Below are 17,730 nucleotides of genomic sequence, written 5' to 3'. Positions count from 1 at the left end.
GCTCTGAAGCCATGAGCTAAAAATAAATCTTTTTTCTTGATAAGCTGATTCTCTCAGATATTTTGCCACAGGGATGGAAAACTACACAAGTGATATATCCCTTAGTTCTCAGATGGTGGGAGTGTCAGTCTTTTATCTCTGTGCTGTAACGTCGCTCCAGCAAGTTAAGGTATCTTGAGTCACACCTGGGGTCTACCCTTGTGAGTGTTGCCTCATTGTTCTCTTGACATTGAATGCTGCTATAGGAAAGGTTAAGGTCAGCTGAATGGTTCCCCTTTTGTGGGCGACTTGTTAGTTCTGCCTGAATGCTTGATGATTTCTTTCTTGAATTTCAGGGTTCATTACCCAAACCAGGAAATGTTCTTGAATCTGTTTTTTTTATCAGTTTTTTTAACAGAATGTGGCTTGTTCAGGTTTGTTTTTTTTTTTTTTTTTTTTTTTATTTTTTTTTTAATTTTTTTTTTTTTTTTTTTTAATTATTTTAGAGATTTTTTGTTTTTGCTTTTTACAAATACAAAAGAATACCTTTTTGTGTGTTCCATCTCTTTGTATTTTATGTTCACCATTTTTTTCCCAACTCAGAAACCTCTCCACTTTGGATCACCTTTGCTTTTCACTACATTGTTCCTCTGCTTTAGTTGTTTTCATAACTTCAGTCTTTCTCCTCTGAACTCACATTGACTTTCTCAAGGTTCTACTGCCTATGGGTGGCACGGCTAGAGCTGAAATCTTTTAGTTGGTATTATCAATTAGATTTCCTGTTGTGCCTGCCCTGCTTCTTGAAGTTTCTGCACTTATACTGGTTTTGTAAAAGTGTTTTGTGGTTCTCTATTTTTAAAATTCTTTGTTTTATCTCTCTTTTGTCATCTAATTTTTTAGCTTATTTTATTAATTTCACACTCTTATGTTGTTCTGTAGCATGAAGTACGTTTGTGTAATTTTCTTCTGTTCCTGGGGTTTTTGTTATGTAAGTGTGGTTGTTTTTTTTTTAATTTTATAGACACTATGCTCCGTTATTTTATTTTTGGATGCTCCAACCCCCAATGACATGTTTGTATCGTGTCACACACTTCCTTTTTATATTGCTTGACTTACTAACCCTGATTTAGGATGGATCCATCCTTGCCCTTTCTCCATCATGTCTAAGCCTGCTCACTTCCCCACTGAGGCATAGCTGGAGGGTTGGAAGTTCTGTGTCTGCCTGCTTTTCTTGGTTGGAGTGATGGTGGAGAGGGAGAGCTGGCCAGAGGCTATCAGTAGTCTTTATTAGGATGCTCAGCCTCTCTAACAGGTGCCTGGGATTCAGAGTAGACGCTGTCCTGCCTCCAAGGTGCATGAGTTGGGAGAAGAGGGCCTTATCAACAGGCAGTTAATAGAATGGCATGATATCGTGCGGGGGGCGGGTGGAACACTTGTAGGTTTCATAGACTACATTTGCTCAGCTTACTTCAAGCAAAGGTGAAGGAAATTTAATGTAAGGATACTAGTATGTGGGAACCACATTAAAGATTAAGGATTAAGCCAGATGCCCAAAATCTAGAACAGGACTTGGCTTATTCTGGTGATGGGATCCAGCTGTATCATAGATCATTCCAACAGCACTGTGAAAAACTGAAGATATATTTTTGTCTTTAGATGACCTAAAGATGTAAATCCCCAGCCTATATCTGCTGTTCAACTCCGCACAGAATGTGAAGAAACATCTTCTGTAGCAGGGACTAAGGCACCAAGAAATGGAGAGGTTTCTGAACAGGCTGACTTCCCACCCTTCTTTATCCCAGCCCACCTCAGACACCTTCTGCTCTAGGTAGCAGCCACAGATGGCCCATTTTCCTCCCAGTGGGCCTCTGGCAGTGTGTTCTACAGCTTCCCAGATGGCAGCCAGGGCTAGGGCAGCACATCTGGAGGATACATCTCAAAGCCATTGGTTTTTAAAGCACAAGCAGAGTAGGGACCAATTATGGGGTCTCTGTGCACAGCAGGCCTCATTAATGTGCTCAGCGTGGGATGGGCAGAGGCTGGCAGAACTGGAAACCAGCTTCAGCCCCCTAAGGTACAGCTGGGACAGGAGAAGGGACAGTACTGTTGATTTTTTTGCTGCAGGTGGCCCTCCCTGTGTGAGCTCCTCTTTGCACAGAGGTACCCTGTCTTCTACACTGGACCTAACAGCCATGAGCTTCCTGTGGCTCCCGTGTAGCATGAAATCTTGATACTGTAAATAGAATTTTGCATCTGCCACTTCAGGTACATTGACTTGGGGAGAAGGATTGTCAATTCTGTCACATGGAAAGGGGGGCCACATTTTTTTGAAATAGTTAAGAATTTCTGACGGGGGAAACTCACCAGAGACCCAACAAGCAATAGTGATCCACCCTAAGATGCAAGGTAGTGAAGTTAAGCTGTCAAAGTTAGATGTTCTGCCTCTCAGGGGTCCTTGCTGCCTCACTGATGAGACTGCCCTCCTGTCCCATCCCATGGACGTACCATGTTGTCTCCACCTTGCTAACAAGTAAACTTGCAGTGGTTATTTATTCAGTGTTAAAAGTGTCCATGGCACATTGCTTTGTTTTTGAATTATAATAACCCTTTGGATCCATAAAATTGTACCACAATGTTGTAGAATAAACACTTGAGCCTCTCTTGGTTGAGTGAGAGAGGTTAAGTGATATGTCTGAGATCAAAGAGATCGTAAATGGAGGAAAGATGCAGACCTAGCTCTCTTGGGTGTCTGGTCAACAGGCACATGAGGGCCTAGAGTGTACTAGGAACTGTGCCAGTGATAGCAGTAGTGAGTGAGACAGACACAGTCGCTGTTCTTAAGAAGCCTGGTCAGGAGGCAAGTGTGAAACCCAGAACGTGTGGCAAAGTTCCTGTGTAGGCTGTGACTTCCAAGTCCTATGAAGGAGGTGTGCAAGGTTCTAAGAAGGTCTAGGAGGGATTTGGTTCAGGTTTGCAGATTTGTAGACACCTTCTAAAGAACAGAATGCTGTGCTTCATTTCAGACTCATTGGATGAGTGGGAATTGGTCAAACAAAGAATATTCCAAGAAGAGCACACAACAGGCATGGAGGCCTGAATTGGGAGAGCTGGTCTTGCCGTATTTACGAACAGAGAACAGACCAGTGTGGTTGGAGGGCAAGGGACTAAGAGGGATAGAGAGGAGATGAGGCTGGCAAATATGCAGGCACAGATCAAGCAGGACCTTGAGGGCCACAGAAAGGAGTGAGGATGTCATTCTGAGTGCAGTGGAAGCCACTGGAAGTGTTGGAGCCAGAATAAGAGAGATGGAATCGCATGTCAATTTTAAGAAGGTGACTGTGGAAAACAAATTAGGAGAACCAAGTGTCAAAGTTCAGAGTCAAGTTGGAGCCTATTGCAGCATTTCAGGACAGGGTTAGTGATGGTTAACACATTTGTAGAGACAGGAGAGGGTAGTGGACAGATGAAGACATGTTGGGAAGTAGAACTGACAGGGAACTGTGGTGGGTTTGTGTGTGTCTGTGTGTGTGAGGTTCAAGCTGTCAGGCTAAAGTTGAAGGTGAGGAACAAAGACATTTCCAGAATGTCTCTCCGGCCCCTGGCTTGGGCTGATGTGTGGCCAGTGCTACCATCTTTCACTTGTGAACGCTTGGAGGAGGCCAGTTGTAATGGCAGGTCAGGCAGGGTTCCATTGGGGATCTGTTAAAGATGAGATGCTTGTGAGACTCTCACATGGGGCTGCCAAGCAGACTGTTGTTTAATACACACCCAGAGCCCTGAAAAGAAATCTGAGCTGGAAAACTATCTTTGGAATGCTCCCCTTATGAAGCCACAGTCATGGAAGATATCTGTGCTGGAGAGCAAGTGAAAAGCCAGGGGAAGGTAGACATAGTGAAGGAGTCCGAGAAGAGGCCAGAAGGGAACACAAGCCCAGGAGAAGGGGCTTCTGGGAACCAGAGGACAAGGACATTTGCAAGTATTTTCATCAGTGTGGTATGGTGTTGCCCAGAGGTCAAGTTGAATGCACCAAGTGATGGTTCAGTGCTGGACACTTGATAGGTGCCCCGTACATGTGGGATCCTCTTCCTTGCCATTTTCTCATTTCTTCATGTGTTCTCTTACTTCTGAATATCTATCAACTGTTTCCCTAAGAGTGTAGTAGGAATTCAAGGGATAAAAACAAATGAAGGCGCGAAGGTGTGCATAAAGTGAATGGATGAATGAATGAATGAATGAATGAATGAATGAATGAATGAATGAAGAAATACAGCTATTATGGGTGAGCCTCTGAGTTGAGGGTTCTGTAGCCAAAGTGTCAGTTTTGTCCCAGGCACATGTAAGCTTTTCCTGTCTAGCAGAGAACCACTTCTCAGTCTTGTCAGGCAGCTTGGCCTGAACGGTGCCAAAATGGTCCCCCTGGCTACCCATGCCAGGAACCGCCTCCCCCAGCAGGGTGCCGGAGTCCCTGTCGCCTTCCCTCCCTGAGCACTGTCAACTGCACTGTAATCACACAATTATGATGCCATTAAAATGTCACATTTGAAGAAATCCATATAAACAGAGCATTAACAACCACTTGAAAATTGTAGTCTTTACCACTAATGACCTACTTTCTCTCCACACAGGGCCCACCCGCCACCTCCGCTGCTCTGCTGCCTTTCAGAGACAGGAGAGAGCTTGAAGTTGCCTTTTCCTGCCTGGAAAGGCTCAGTGTTTAATGTGCTGGGAGAGGCTCTGTGATGGACCCAAGACAGCCAGGAGCCCAGCACCTGGGGGTTCAGTGACGGAGTAGAGAGGGGATGACATCCAAGCAAATCTGAGGCTCTGAGAGAAGAGACCTCAGAGAGGGGCTGGTCGAGCGAAATTGAAGAGAGCCTAAAGTGTTGACAAATCTGAGGGTTGAATTCACCCCATTGGCTTTGACTTCATCTCCTTGGGAAGAAGAGGTAAAACTGGAGACATAGCGAGGGGGCACCGGAGTTCCTGAGAGTTTTGACTTCATTTCTCAGAATATTGCTCTGGCTCAGTTGTTCAGATGGTAAAATTTCTTTGTCTCCAGAATCTAATTTTAATGCACTAAGGAAACGGATTACTTAAAGGAATCTTGCATTGAGTAATTTTATAAAGTAAAACATAAAGGAGAACAGCTCTGGTGAAGTGATTAATCTTTTCCCAATGTATCTGGAGAGCAGATCTGGATTCTGTACAGTACCAGATTGGATTAAAGCAAGAGTAAGCCTTATTCTTGTGGAGGAAATGAAGTAGAATTAAAGTGTGGGAGACATTTTGAACATCCCTCCAGCACTTACCATCCCTACAGCATGGAGCTACTGAAAGGATCATGCCACAGGGGCTTTGGACAAGGACAGTTGGTGAGGAGCATGGCATTTGGGGAGCAATTATTGGTGCTCCCTGAGGTGAGGAAAATGCCCCAGTGTGTGTTGTTTATGTAAGCAAGCACATCATAAATCCCTTTAGACAGTTTATATAAGATATTCTGGAAGAGGCTGCTGCTGTGTTGTGGACATGGCCAGTATTTGGGTCATGCTTATAAGGATTTCTCCCAGTTTTTCAGTCTACTGCCATCACCACTTGCATTTCATCTACAGTGCTAAATGTGCCCTTGGCTGAAGCAAGCATCCGGTTCCCCTCCAGAATCAGCAGGCGAGATGTCTGGGAACTGTGGGTCTACTTTAGACATAAAACGAGCCCCTTCCATGAAAGGGCAACCAGCAGCCCTCCTGGAGTCCCGTGAGATAAAGTCTTTTCAAAGTCACTCGTTCCAACCCTACGCCTGCATATTCAGTGGGCTGCCCTAGTTTTGAGGGAGCCAGAGGGCATGTGGATGCCACCTTATTTATGGAGCAGATAGAAAATGCAATAAGCTTTGGGCCCTGGCTGCACACAGTGATCTGGGGGAGAATCTATCCTCCATCTCAGATATATAGAAGAGACAGGAACAAATTCTACTTGGCTGAGCTGGAAGCTGCTTGCTGATTTCACCTTTAAGGAACAAGTAGCAAGGGCTCGGGGCACTTGACCCTGAAACTTTTTCTAGCTATAGTGTTTCACTTGAGTGTACAGATGAGGGACAGTATTTCCAGGACAGCCTAGGCCAACACTTTAGCACTCAGTTTCCTCTGCCTTCTGTAGTCTGTCACTAGGCAGGCCCTCGGGAAGGAATCCTTGCTCCATGGATGATCCTGGGCCTGTCAGGTCTTAGTCAAGGAGGTACAGGGAGTTTCCTTACCAGGGTTAATCTCAGAACCTCCATTTCCTTGCCGAGTGGCCTTGGCCAAGTCATTTTAACTCTACAATCCTCAATTTCATCACCAAGCGGGGTGAATAATAGCACCTGCCTCAGCACTGTTCTGAATATTGAAGGAGTAAACCTATTTAGATCCTGGCATGAAATAAGAGTTGCAAAACAATTCATTGCTACAGTACGTGGTGTGGGTGATTTTATCTAGGGTGAGAGTGTGTCACCTTGGCAAGCCACTCCTTTTGCCTAGCTTCCCACAAATTCTCATCTTGACTTTTCCCAATAAAGCACTGTTTGCCTGAGAAGAACCTGGAAAGATATTTGAGAAAACTGCAACTCTTGCTAGCCACATTCTTTGTGAGTGTTACCCTTGGCCTGGCCAGTCCAACCCTGGGGGTCAAAGCCTGGGAGGCACAGAGAAGACACTTTGGGCCTAACAAATCCTAAAAACAGGGCAAGAAAACAAGCAGACAGCCCTGACTCAAGTTGTTTGGCTGTCTGTAAGCTGGGGTCTCGGATAGATTTTAAGCTTTTGGTTCTACTTGTGTTTGTTCCCCAAATCGCCCAGCCCAGACCCACCTCCTTGTGTATAAAAACAGACTTAGCACAGAGCTCAAATCCTAGCCTCCTAAGCTGATAATAACCTTATGTATTACATTTCTTAAAATAGTTTCTTGTTTTATCATTTGCATGGCACTGTGCTCAAACCCATGTTTGAGATGGAGATTTTGGATAGAAAAGACCTAAGGAGCTCCAGAAAGCACTAGTGTTGATAATGACGGGTCCTTGCAGCTGGACAGTAAGGTGAGGTGCCCAGTCGCCTGTGGCTGCTGTCAAAGAGCCCATTTCTGCCACAGGAAAGCAGAAGCAGCTAAACATAAATTGCCTGAATGTAAATTGCATTTTCCCCTCCATTAGCATTCAGCCTCCAAAAGAAATAATAGTAACTACAGCCATGTTGACAATAATAATATGCTACATATGCATTATTTCTTACCAAGCAATTTTTCATATCTCACTTCTGAGATCTGATTTGGGCCCATTAAATCTGGTGGGGGAAGGTGAGTGTTGTCCTAGTGATGGAGGGAGAAATGCACTGCAAGCGGGTGAATGGACACACTAAGCCAAGCCAAGCCAAGGCCAGCGCCTGGCTTTCTGGACCTGTAGAGCATCCCTGGGGCTATGCTTCCTCCTCTTTGCCCATCTCAACTTCCTCCCACACAGACACTGTTGGCTGCATTTCTGTTGAGAAGAAATTGGGTTAAAATGAACAAAGGGCCCCTTGAAGGAGAAAAGAAGTCACAAAAGCTGAATGTTTACTGTGATGTTTTTCCATTTGTTTGATTCTTCTCTCTTTTTGTGCTTTCTTTACCCTTTTCATTTTATTTCATTGCTGTCATAATCTGGTGGCCTTCAGGCCAAAGTCAGCCCATAAACATGTTTTGTTTCATCCAAAGACAGGCTTAAAGCAAGGTAACTAGGTACACATCATGCAGTACCTACAAGACACCTTCATTCTCTCTTGTATTTCTGTTCTCAGGGACCCTAGACCTGCTCATTTGTGACTCTACTAGATACCTTGGTTCATTAGAGCCTCTTGAAAAATCACTTACCCCCATAGCTATTTCTTGTAGCTAGAGAACTTTCTGATGATGCTTTAAAAGAATTCCTGGCCTTATATAGCATGATAAGGAGAGGAAAAAAGTCCATCTAGTAAAGGGAGAATATTATAGTTTAGGGTCAAGAATGACCTTCCCGAAATCTCACATACTCGGAGGTTAGTCTTTAGGACACAAATGGTTCATGGTTTCATTGGATTAAGCGTTCCTCCTTTCACTCTCTTGCTTCCTGGCTGGCATGATGTGAGCAGTTTGCCTCTGCCTAGCTCTGCCACCTTTCAATTTCTGCCATGGAGCCAGCTGATCATGAACCATAACCATGAGCCAAAGTAAACTTCTGTCCTTTAAATTGTGGGTGTGAGGTATTGTGTCCCAGCGATAAAAAAGTGACTAAGTCAAAGAGCTCTTCCATTACCAAGAAATGCAAATCTATTTTTTTCTTCTAGAGGTGATTTTCAGAAGGATGGACTCTGACCACGAGCCTCTCTGTCTCTATCCTGTGGGAGACTACTCTTGGTTTTGTTTTAGGGCCAACTTGCATGGGTATATCCTCTCTTCCCTCACACCCCTGCCCCTGGTAGGTGGCTGCTGCATCAGTCTTGCTGAATGTTCTCAGTGTGGCGACCTGAGCTTGTGTCCAGTGCAGTTTGACTATATACACCAGAGATGTCGTGTTTCAGCATCCAGCTCTGTGCATTGGAGGCTGTTCTTCCCAAGTCACATCTGGTTGTTGTCCTCTATCCAGACCCCCTTCTGGGTCTGTCCTTGGCGCCGGTCCCTATGCTTAGTACAAGCTGTTCTCCAGCATTAGCCTCCTGACTGTGGGCAGATCCACCCTCCTGTGTCACTGTCCAGTCCACAAGATCTCTTCTGAGCCTTGTGTGGATACCTGGCCTCTTCCATCGTTTATCTCCTTCTCTCAACACAAAGCAAATGGAATGCAGAAATAAAGGATGTGGGTAGGGTTGGCTTCTCAGTCTTTGTGTCCAAAAGCATTTGAGCCTTACCCTTCAGGCAAGTGACAAGCCATTCAAGTGCCCGTATGAATGACGGAGCTTTGGGTTTAATCTCTGGTGGGAGGTTATGGGTGTTGGTGGGCAGGAAGCAGACCCTTAACCGTAGCACTCACACATTCTGGCATGTGCCAGGAGCCAGCCTTGTTCCCTCATCATGCTGATTTCAACTTCCCTGGCACCTCCCTCTCATGCTAATTAGTAAGCAAATTAATCTCCATATAAGGTCCAAATTGTGTGAGTTTTTTTTTCTATTCCAGAAACAAAAACTGGGCTTCTATCCATTCAGCTAATCATATTATATTTCACAGTTGGAGTTTTCAGGCAATTATACTAATTATTGGAACTTTCCTTCTTCTAGAAAGCTGGAAACTTCCCCCAAAGTTGTATTTGCATGTGGCATGCCATTGAGATGTGGGTGGTGAGTGAATATCTAGGGGCAATGGTGAGAGCTGGGCAGTGTTTGTTCTTACTGTCAGAGACTAAACGAGACCAAAATCAACTGGAGAAAAATCTAGCCTTAGAGACAGATATGGGTTTGGTGTCCTGGCTGGCAGTGGCTCATTGGCTCAGAGGTGCCGCATAAAGCAGTTCCCAGGAGATCTGTTTTCTGTGGAAGCAGAAGTGTGAGGAAGAAAGTGAAATGGGATAGGATGAAGGAAAGCAGAAGAGTAAACTCATCTCTCTTGAATTATATGCTACCTCATTTGGTCTGGGAAATAGCCCATCCCTCCTCTATTATATGTCCATTCTATCTATCAAACTCTTTAAGGAGTGATGCTCATATAATTAATATTAAGCATTAAACTACAACATTGAAGGAACAATTGCCTAATTTTGAGGAAAATTTAAATTTATGACCAGCACCTGAGATAAAAATGAATACTAAAGGGATGGAGAGAAAACCCTGCAGAAGATAAATAGAAAGCCAAGGGGTATATTGACTTGATCCTTCTCCAGTGCAGGGTAATTTGGCTTCTAAAGTGAGTTAGATCATAATAAATTAAATTTAGATTTCTGCACATCAGTTAAATAACTCCCAAGACAGAATTCCAGCGAGGAGAGGTGATAATACATGGAGGAAATATTAAAATGAAGATCTGATCTAATAATCCATAATTGATGTGCTGTCCCTTGGTGAGGGAAAAGGGATTTTCCAGCCTTCCTTTGTTGTGAGCCCAGGCGAGCAAAGGGCTAGCTCGCCCCTCCTTTGTTGGAGTTTGTCCTGCCCACTGGGGAGAATCTCTTACCAGCACTTGTTCATTTCCCAGACCATTCCCCTCCCTTTGTTGCCTGCCCTTGGTAAAATAAGGTCACTCCCTGCTGCCTGGACACGAGAGGAGTGCAGAGGTGAGCAGGATACTTCTGTATTTTTTTATTTTTTTGAGTAACTGACAGGAGGGAAAGTAGGCCCTGTGGTTGAATGGAACCTCTAGGGATATGGAAAGAACACAAAATTTGAGGTTGAAAGTCCAAGACGGGGGTCTCAGTAGTGAGCCGAGTTGATGCAATCTTGTTTGCTTCTGTGAGCCTTGGTTTCCTCATCTGTGAAATGGAAACAATATAACTAGCCTGCCCACTTTATAAAAGGGTGACAATAACATTAGCCAACATTATCGATATTAAATGCTTTGCATATTATAAATATCTCTCTGTGACTTTTGTGGCATTAGCTTTTAATTGTGATACTTTTCTAAAACTTCTGTTTGGTTTTCTAAAAAGTCTATCTGGCCCTTTTATTTTTGTTCTTTCTTAATTTTTCCTCCCCATTTTGAACCTTTGGTCACGTTTGTGGTACTGTGTTGATAATTCTTGTGTCTGAAGTCTTCAGAGGGTCTCAATCTGTTTTGAGTTGCCACTGATTCTTGCCTTCATGACTTGTTTCCTCTCTGTCTGGTGGTTTTTCTTTTCTTTTTTTTTTTTTTTTTTTGGTTTTGTGACTTCACCTTTTGATGGAACTTGTGGTGGTTGTGAGCCTATGCTTTCCTCCAGATAGGAGTTACCTTTGCTTTTCCTGAGACAGGGGCACAACCCACTTAAACCACTTCGTCCTCTTCTTGAGCTTAGTGACGTCAGACTCAGATCCGCTTGTCCACCTTGTATGAGCCAAGGTCTGCTTTCTCCATGACCTTCACCCTCAGCGAAGCTTCACACTTTGCTTTTGCTCACTGTTCAGTTTCCCCAGCTCTAGTTGCAGTACTGTGTTTTCCCTGACCTCACCTCTCCTTATACTCTGAAGATTTTCCTTCTAAAAGCTCTGTAATATATGAAAAGCCACACTTCTTATATCTCCTGTAGGTCTAGTTGTTGACTGGCAAGGGTCCTTGGGAGCATTTGGTCTGCCCTGATCTAATGGGAAGCAGGATGGCTCTGGCTGGTGCTGGGGAGCTAGAGACTGGAGTCCTAGATATAAGCAGATGACAGCCCCTGCACCCCACAGCTGGCTTGAAGCTGCATCTGTTGGAAAAAGGGGAATCAGTACAGGCTTTGAGACAGACACTTGCTGGTTCTGTGAATTTAGGCAAATCATATATCGTCCCCATGTCTTAATTTCCTTATTTGAAAACTCAAGGTGTAATTTTCTACAGTATTTTAGTTTTATGAGAGCTTGAAATAACCCTCAGGACCCCTTCCCCTCTGAGGTTCTGACAAGGGGAGCTGTGATGGCTAGTGTGGGTGAGCCATAGTGCCCAGGTATTTGGTCAAACATTATTCTGAATGTTTTTTGAGGGTGTTTTTAAGACGACGTTAACATATAAATTGATGGACTTTGAGTAAAGCAGATTACTCTTCATAATATTGGTAAGCCTCATCTAATCAGGCCTCATTCAATTGATCACAGAAGGCTTTAGGAGACAAGGACTGACCTCCACCCAGCAGGAAGGAATTCTGCCTGCAAAGGCTACCTTTGGTGTCAGGGTGCAAGTCACAATTTCATGAGCCAGTTCCTTAAAATAAGCCAATTTCTCTTTCTTGTTCTCTCTCCCTCCCCACTCCTTTTTTCTCTCCTTGTATCTTTGTGTACACACACACACACACACACACACACACACAGAAAGAAAGAAAGAGAGACAGACAGAGAGCAGACATATAGACAGACTGTCGGTTTTATTTTATTTTTTTGAAGGATTCTGACCAATACAGGAAAACACTGAAGAATCAGAACACACATGGGAAACAATATTAACCCTACTAATGTCATAACTTGAGGCAAGGAGGCACCCTCCAAGGGCTAAGGCAAAGCTTTCATCAAAAATGGCATGGGAGAGTGGAATTGTCTGAGGATGAAGTGGAGCTCCCAGTTTTCCCACTTTGAATCTAGACAGAGGGACCAGAACATTCAGGGGTGCCTGTAGGGGGAGATGATGAGGCAGACCATAAATGGACTTATCCAAACACTTGGATGAGATAGGAGGTTGCTTCTAGAAGCAAGCCTGGTGTGCAATTCCTATGTAGGGACAAGAAGGCCAGGATATCCTGCTCCATTTAGAGGGGGAAGCACAGGCTGGAAGGACAGACCATGACTGTATACCCAGCAGTCCTGCTCACGGGTAAATCATGTGCAGCCCCACAGTGTGTGTGTGTGTGTGGGGGGGGGTTAGTCCCTCAGGGAGCCAAAGCCAGGCACCCTTGGAAGTGTTCCCAAGGTTTGCAGAAGTGCCTGGGGTAGGTGGTGGTGGTGGTGGAGGGTGGCTCTCCTGCCTTGGCATCTGTGTCTGGCCCTGTACCAGGCTTTAATTTTCTTAGGGGAGAATTCTTCTCTAGGAACATGATAAAGTAAAGAAGGAAGGCCTCCCTCCTTTGAAAATAAAATATGGCACAATAAGTGCCCAGCAAGTGACAGGTATACATATAGGCACAGCATTTTCACAGAATAGCTTCTTCTCTGAAACCCTGATGTGAAAGCTGTCAGGGTCCTGGCCTAGGACCACTGATCTCCTGACCAAGGATACAAGGAAGGATGTGGTGGATTGACAACTGATGGTCAACTTGTAACAACACCCAAAAAGCATGGTGTCCCTGGCCTTCATTAGATGCACAGTTTAATAGGGGGAGTGTTAGAAAGCGGTGGGCTGCAGAAAGTGGTGGTGGGGAACTGCTGACAAAGGCAAGGTTCAAGGACTGAGGGACAAAGCATTTCTGGAAAAGCATACAGGAACAGATCATGATTAACCAGTAATCTGATTATCTGTTAATTGGACTACTGAACTAGAAGGAATTTAGATGAGTCAGTCCTCAGCTGCCGTTTTATCTTGCTTTGAGGTGCCAGAACTTCACAGACCACTTTCTGGTCTCAGCTCTGTCCATTGGCTTAAGAATTAACCTGTCTGTAAGCCAGCTGCAGGTCTCACCATGAATCACGTAAGCCTAGGACAGACTCTCAATTTATTTTATGCCAATTTATTAATATTAATCACATTCTATACCATGCTGAGGTCAAGTTGACCTCAGCAAAAACCTTCACAGTGGGTAGTGTCCCCCTTTCCATACCATAGTAACGAGGTTTCCATGGGGCTTAAGTCCCTTGTTGAACTCATGTGATGTCAGTTGGTTTAGAGCAGTTCGGCCCTTTGGTGCATGTTTATTCACTCTGTTGTTCCAGTCTGTGGTGATGGTGGTGGTGGGGTTTTCTTTGGGAGGATTACATCAGTGGTTTCATCCTGTGCTAGCTGTGAGCTTGGGCAAGCCACCTTGCTCCTCGAATCCCATCCCTCCCTACACAGATAGGGTTGTATGAGGAGTCTATGACAATATATGTGCATATATAAAGATAAAATGTGTGTCATTATTTTAGACACACTTTTGCCATTATCTAATACAATCGATGTTACAGTAGGAAAAAGCCCAGCCTTTAGGGCAGGCTGTGCCTCTGAAGAGGTTTCAGTGCATCAGCCTGTGAGCCAGCTCTGTACACGTGACACACTGAAGCGAACAGACTCCGCCAAGGATGCCTTCCAAAGACTGTGTATGCGATTTCTCTTGCCAGCCTGGCTGTTTCTCTGGCTTTCTGGGGCCAGTTCCAGCTGAGTTTTCACAGCATCTTCTCCCAGGATGAAGCTCCTGCCAGGGGTGCTGGGTAAGCTTGGCTACCCTGTGGATGGGGAAAACCAGGCTGGGAAGCTACTGGCCTTGGGCCCACTTGGCTCTGTCCCTCTGACGTGAACAGAGAGTAGGGGACTAGGATGAGGATAAGTGGTGTGTTATATCTTGTCTTTCTAGCCTCTGGGCTAGAAAGCCCAGTTGTCCTGGGCTCTGCTCTACCACCTGCTTCTCCAGCAGATGGGTGGAACCATCAGTGGCACCCAGTAGAGCCCCACTATAGGCATCAGGTTAGATTATTGAGGTCACTTCCCATCTGGCCTGTGTAGTAGATCTCTCTTGTTGTAGTTTAGGGTTTTGCAAGGGGAGCAGTGTAATACAGGACACATTTTATAAGATTATTTATAATAGTCACCCAAAGAATCATATACAAAAGGGAGAGTGCAGGAAATCTGTCCACACACTAAAGACTAAAGAATCCAGCCAAGGGCCTGGATCCCACAATAATGTACATGAGTCCAGCTGAAGACCTAGAGCTAATAACAATGCCTCCCATGAGTCCAGCTGGAGGTCTAGAGCCCATGACAAGGTCTCATGCAGGCCTGTTTCACAGATCTGCACTGGGAAGGCCCAAAGGTCAGTGGTGGAAGCTAGAAAATCTGTGCAAGTAGGATGAAGAATCTGTGATAGTAGACTGAGAGATCTGAACTGGAGCCAGGAAGCAACACTCAAGATAAGAACCAGAGCTCTCCCAAAAAGTATCACAGCCATCCTCAGAAACAGTGAGGTCCCAAGCTCCTCTGATGATGAGGAAAGCCAAGTTTCCATCAGGAAAGCCAATGCAACAAGCTTCTCCGGGACACTGAGCAGTGCACCATCTTCCCCTCTGGAGCCAGGAAGTGATGCTCGAAGTGAGGACCAGAGCTCCCCCAAGGTGAACCGAAGCTACTCTCAGTGACAACAAGGTCCTGAGCTCCTTGGACAATGAGAACAGCTGAGAATTCGTCAAGAAAAGCCAGCATGACAAGCTCCTCCAAGAAAACCAACAGCTCCTTCCAGCTTCTACCAGCTCCCAACAGCCTCTCTACTTCTCTTGTTCTGCCTCTCATGCTGCCAACAACAATCCTTAGGTGGGCCATTCACACCCAGCACCACACTGGTTAAGCTCAGCCAGGTGTTACAAGCTGACCACCAGTTGTCAATCCACCACATCCCTACTCTATTCTATCCCACACATGTGACCAGAGACCTTTTCTCGTGATCTGCTTTGTAAGGTCCACCTGTGTTCTGTAGTTTTCTTGCACTCTTTGCAATCCACATTCCAGCCTCTGTGTTCCTGAGCTAACCATTCCCTAAACAGATGCTTTGTCTCTGGATTTGCTATCTGGGATGGTTAATGTTACACTACAGTTGACTTGACTGGACCACTGGGTGCCCAGGCATTTGGTCAGTGCCCATATAGGTATGTCCATGAGTGTTTCTGAATGAGATTAACATATGCCTGAAGTGGCTAATAGAACGGTGGAACTAAAATGGAATTCTTCCTCCCTGGATACCTTTGAACTGTCTTATTCTTATCTTTGGACTTGAACTGAGAGAGGTATCAGCTCTTTGTGGGTCTCTAGCATGACCATCACATATCAGGGGACATGTCAGACTCCACAATCATGTGAGTCAATTCCTTGTGATTTCTTTCTATATAAACTTAAATACACACACACACACACACACACACACACACACACCCTATTGACTCTGTTACTTTAAAAAACCCTGAGTAATATACTGCCTTTCCTCCAGCTGTTTGCTACGTACCCACCAGATACTTTAAGCAAAACAGAAGTCCTTTCTCACCCTTTAAAGTCGGACTCATTTGACACCTCATCCAAGAAACGATTCCCTATTTCCTTCACTCCTCTGTGCTTTCCTAGCATTGCCATTGACCTTCTGTGGTCAGATTCACCTTGTGGTGTGGCACAGGTATCTCCAAGGGTATGTCTGCAATGCTGTAGCCATCTTGAGGGCACAAGCCGTGTATCCTCATTGCTCCCTAGCTTGGAGCACTATAAGGGCTCCCAACTTATTTAGCAAATTACAATGAATTAAATTGGCACTGAGCTAGTGGGAAACAGTTCCATGGCCCTTCCCACAAGGACAGGATGTCAGGGTAACCCTACAGTGATGTTCCAGCCAGAGATGACAGCTGTCAGGCTGTGACATTGCACAGCACAGTCGTGGGGTTTCACACCCCACCTAAATTCCCCCTAGCAGGTTCTGTAGCAACAGTATCACAGAATGTTAATAAAATGAATTATTGGATAAAAATCACTGGTTCCAGAGCTTCATTTTGTGCTATTAGCAGGAGAAGGCTGTTTCAAGTGGAGATAACAAACAGGGAGAGAGAGATCAATTACCAGATAAGATCGCACAACGCCTGAGATGAACATGCAGACGGGTGCAGCCCCTCTTCCTGCTGCAGGGGCCGAGTGCCTGTGCTGCTGTCTGCTGAGCCTGCCCTGAGCTTTTCCCCTCAAGCTTTTGTGCACAGAAATGTTTTATCTTATTCTGCTGTGGTGGTAGCTTTCTGCTCCTTTAAAATCTGGGCAGTGTGAGACACTTGCATGATAATTGGGGTCAGTAACACATGAATGAACAGCTCATCCTCAGTGACATGCTGGGCCCATGATGGCCACCTCCTGTTCCAGGGCAGAACCGTACCAGTAAGGTCTTCCTAGAGACGCAGTATTCATGGTTAGATGAACCTGAAAGGTCTGAGCTTTTTTGAACACAACTGCTCATCCCCAGGGGAAAGTGGCAACATCCCTTGGGAGGTGGTTACCGAACCTAAATATCCTGCATGCCAAGGTCAGGAATCTCAGCCCTGCTGGTTGGGTGGGTTATCTTTGTTGGTTGTGGAGTTGCTGTGGATAGGACAACCAAGCGCTCTGAGCTCTGGTAAGAAGGCAGCCTCTTGCTGCTGTGCCCTGGCTTCTACCTCTTGCCAGTGAATGACCTCAGATAGGCCAGGGACCTTTCTGGAACCTCATCTTCCCTGCCCAGCCCAGAGGGTCTTAGTGAAAAGAAATGCAGAAACCATTTTACATGTTCTAAAGTGCTGAGTCCACATACATATACATACAGATATATATATATATATATATATATATATACACACACACATACAGCTGAGCTCATAAATCATTCCCTCATTGATCCCTCCTAAAAATAGGTACAAGTTCTTGGATTGAAAGGAGAAAGGGCTCTGGGGAGTCTGGTAGGTAGCACAATGTTAGAGATGGATAGTTTACATCTTGTTGTTGCCACCAGAGGTAGAGAGGAAGGTTGTGATCACATACTTGCTGTGTGTCGGCCACTCTGTCAGCAGTCCTCAAATTGTCCTGGAGAGAGATGCCCTGTGGGATCAGGATACTGGAATTCAAAAGTCTCTGCCCTGCCACTTCCTAACTGTGGGATTTGGGGCAAGGTACTTAGCTACAAAAGCTTCTTTCTCATCTGTATGATGGGAATATGAGCAATTCCATCTCATAATGCTGTGAGAATTACATGAGGTAGTGTGAGTCCAGGTCCTGGAGCAGAGCCCAGAATATAACACTCAGTAAATGGCAGTGGCCGCTATTGTCATTGTTTTGTTTATTACTGTTGCTGATGGGTTTGTTAATGTTCTGTCTCTGGCCTCATCTTTGAAGCCAGTGTTATGAGAATGAAGCTGGTCTCTGTGGTTGCGTGCTGGTAAGTAGACAGGTGGCTAGCAGAGGGCAGGGGCCCATTCTCACAGACTTTCTATTGTTTTCGCACA

General features: G+C 45.1%; 1 protein-coding gene across 3 annotated transcripts in view; it reads left to right on the top strand.

The window, feature by feature from the left end:
• Galnt14 (polypeptide N-acetylgalactosaminyltransferase 14) overlaps positions 1–17,730 on the top strand; it is a 215,589-nt gene that overhangs the window by 120,380 nt on the left and 77,479 nt on the right. The window lies entirely within an intron of this gene.

The sequence above is a fragment of the Chinchilla lanigera genome, unplaced genomic scaffold, assembly GCF_000276665.1.
Source record: "Chinchilla lanigera isolate Chin_1 unplaced genomic scaffold, ChiLan1.0 scaffold00068, whole genome shotgun sequence".
Lineage (NCBI taxonomy): Eukaryota > Metazoa > Chordata > Mammalia > Rodentia > Chinchillidae > Chinchilla > Chinchilla lanigera.
Note: the sequence above shows the minus strand (reverse complement) of the source record. Positions and strands in the feature narration are given on the sequence as shown.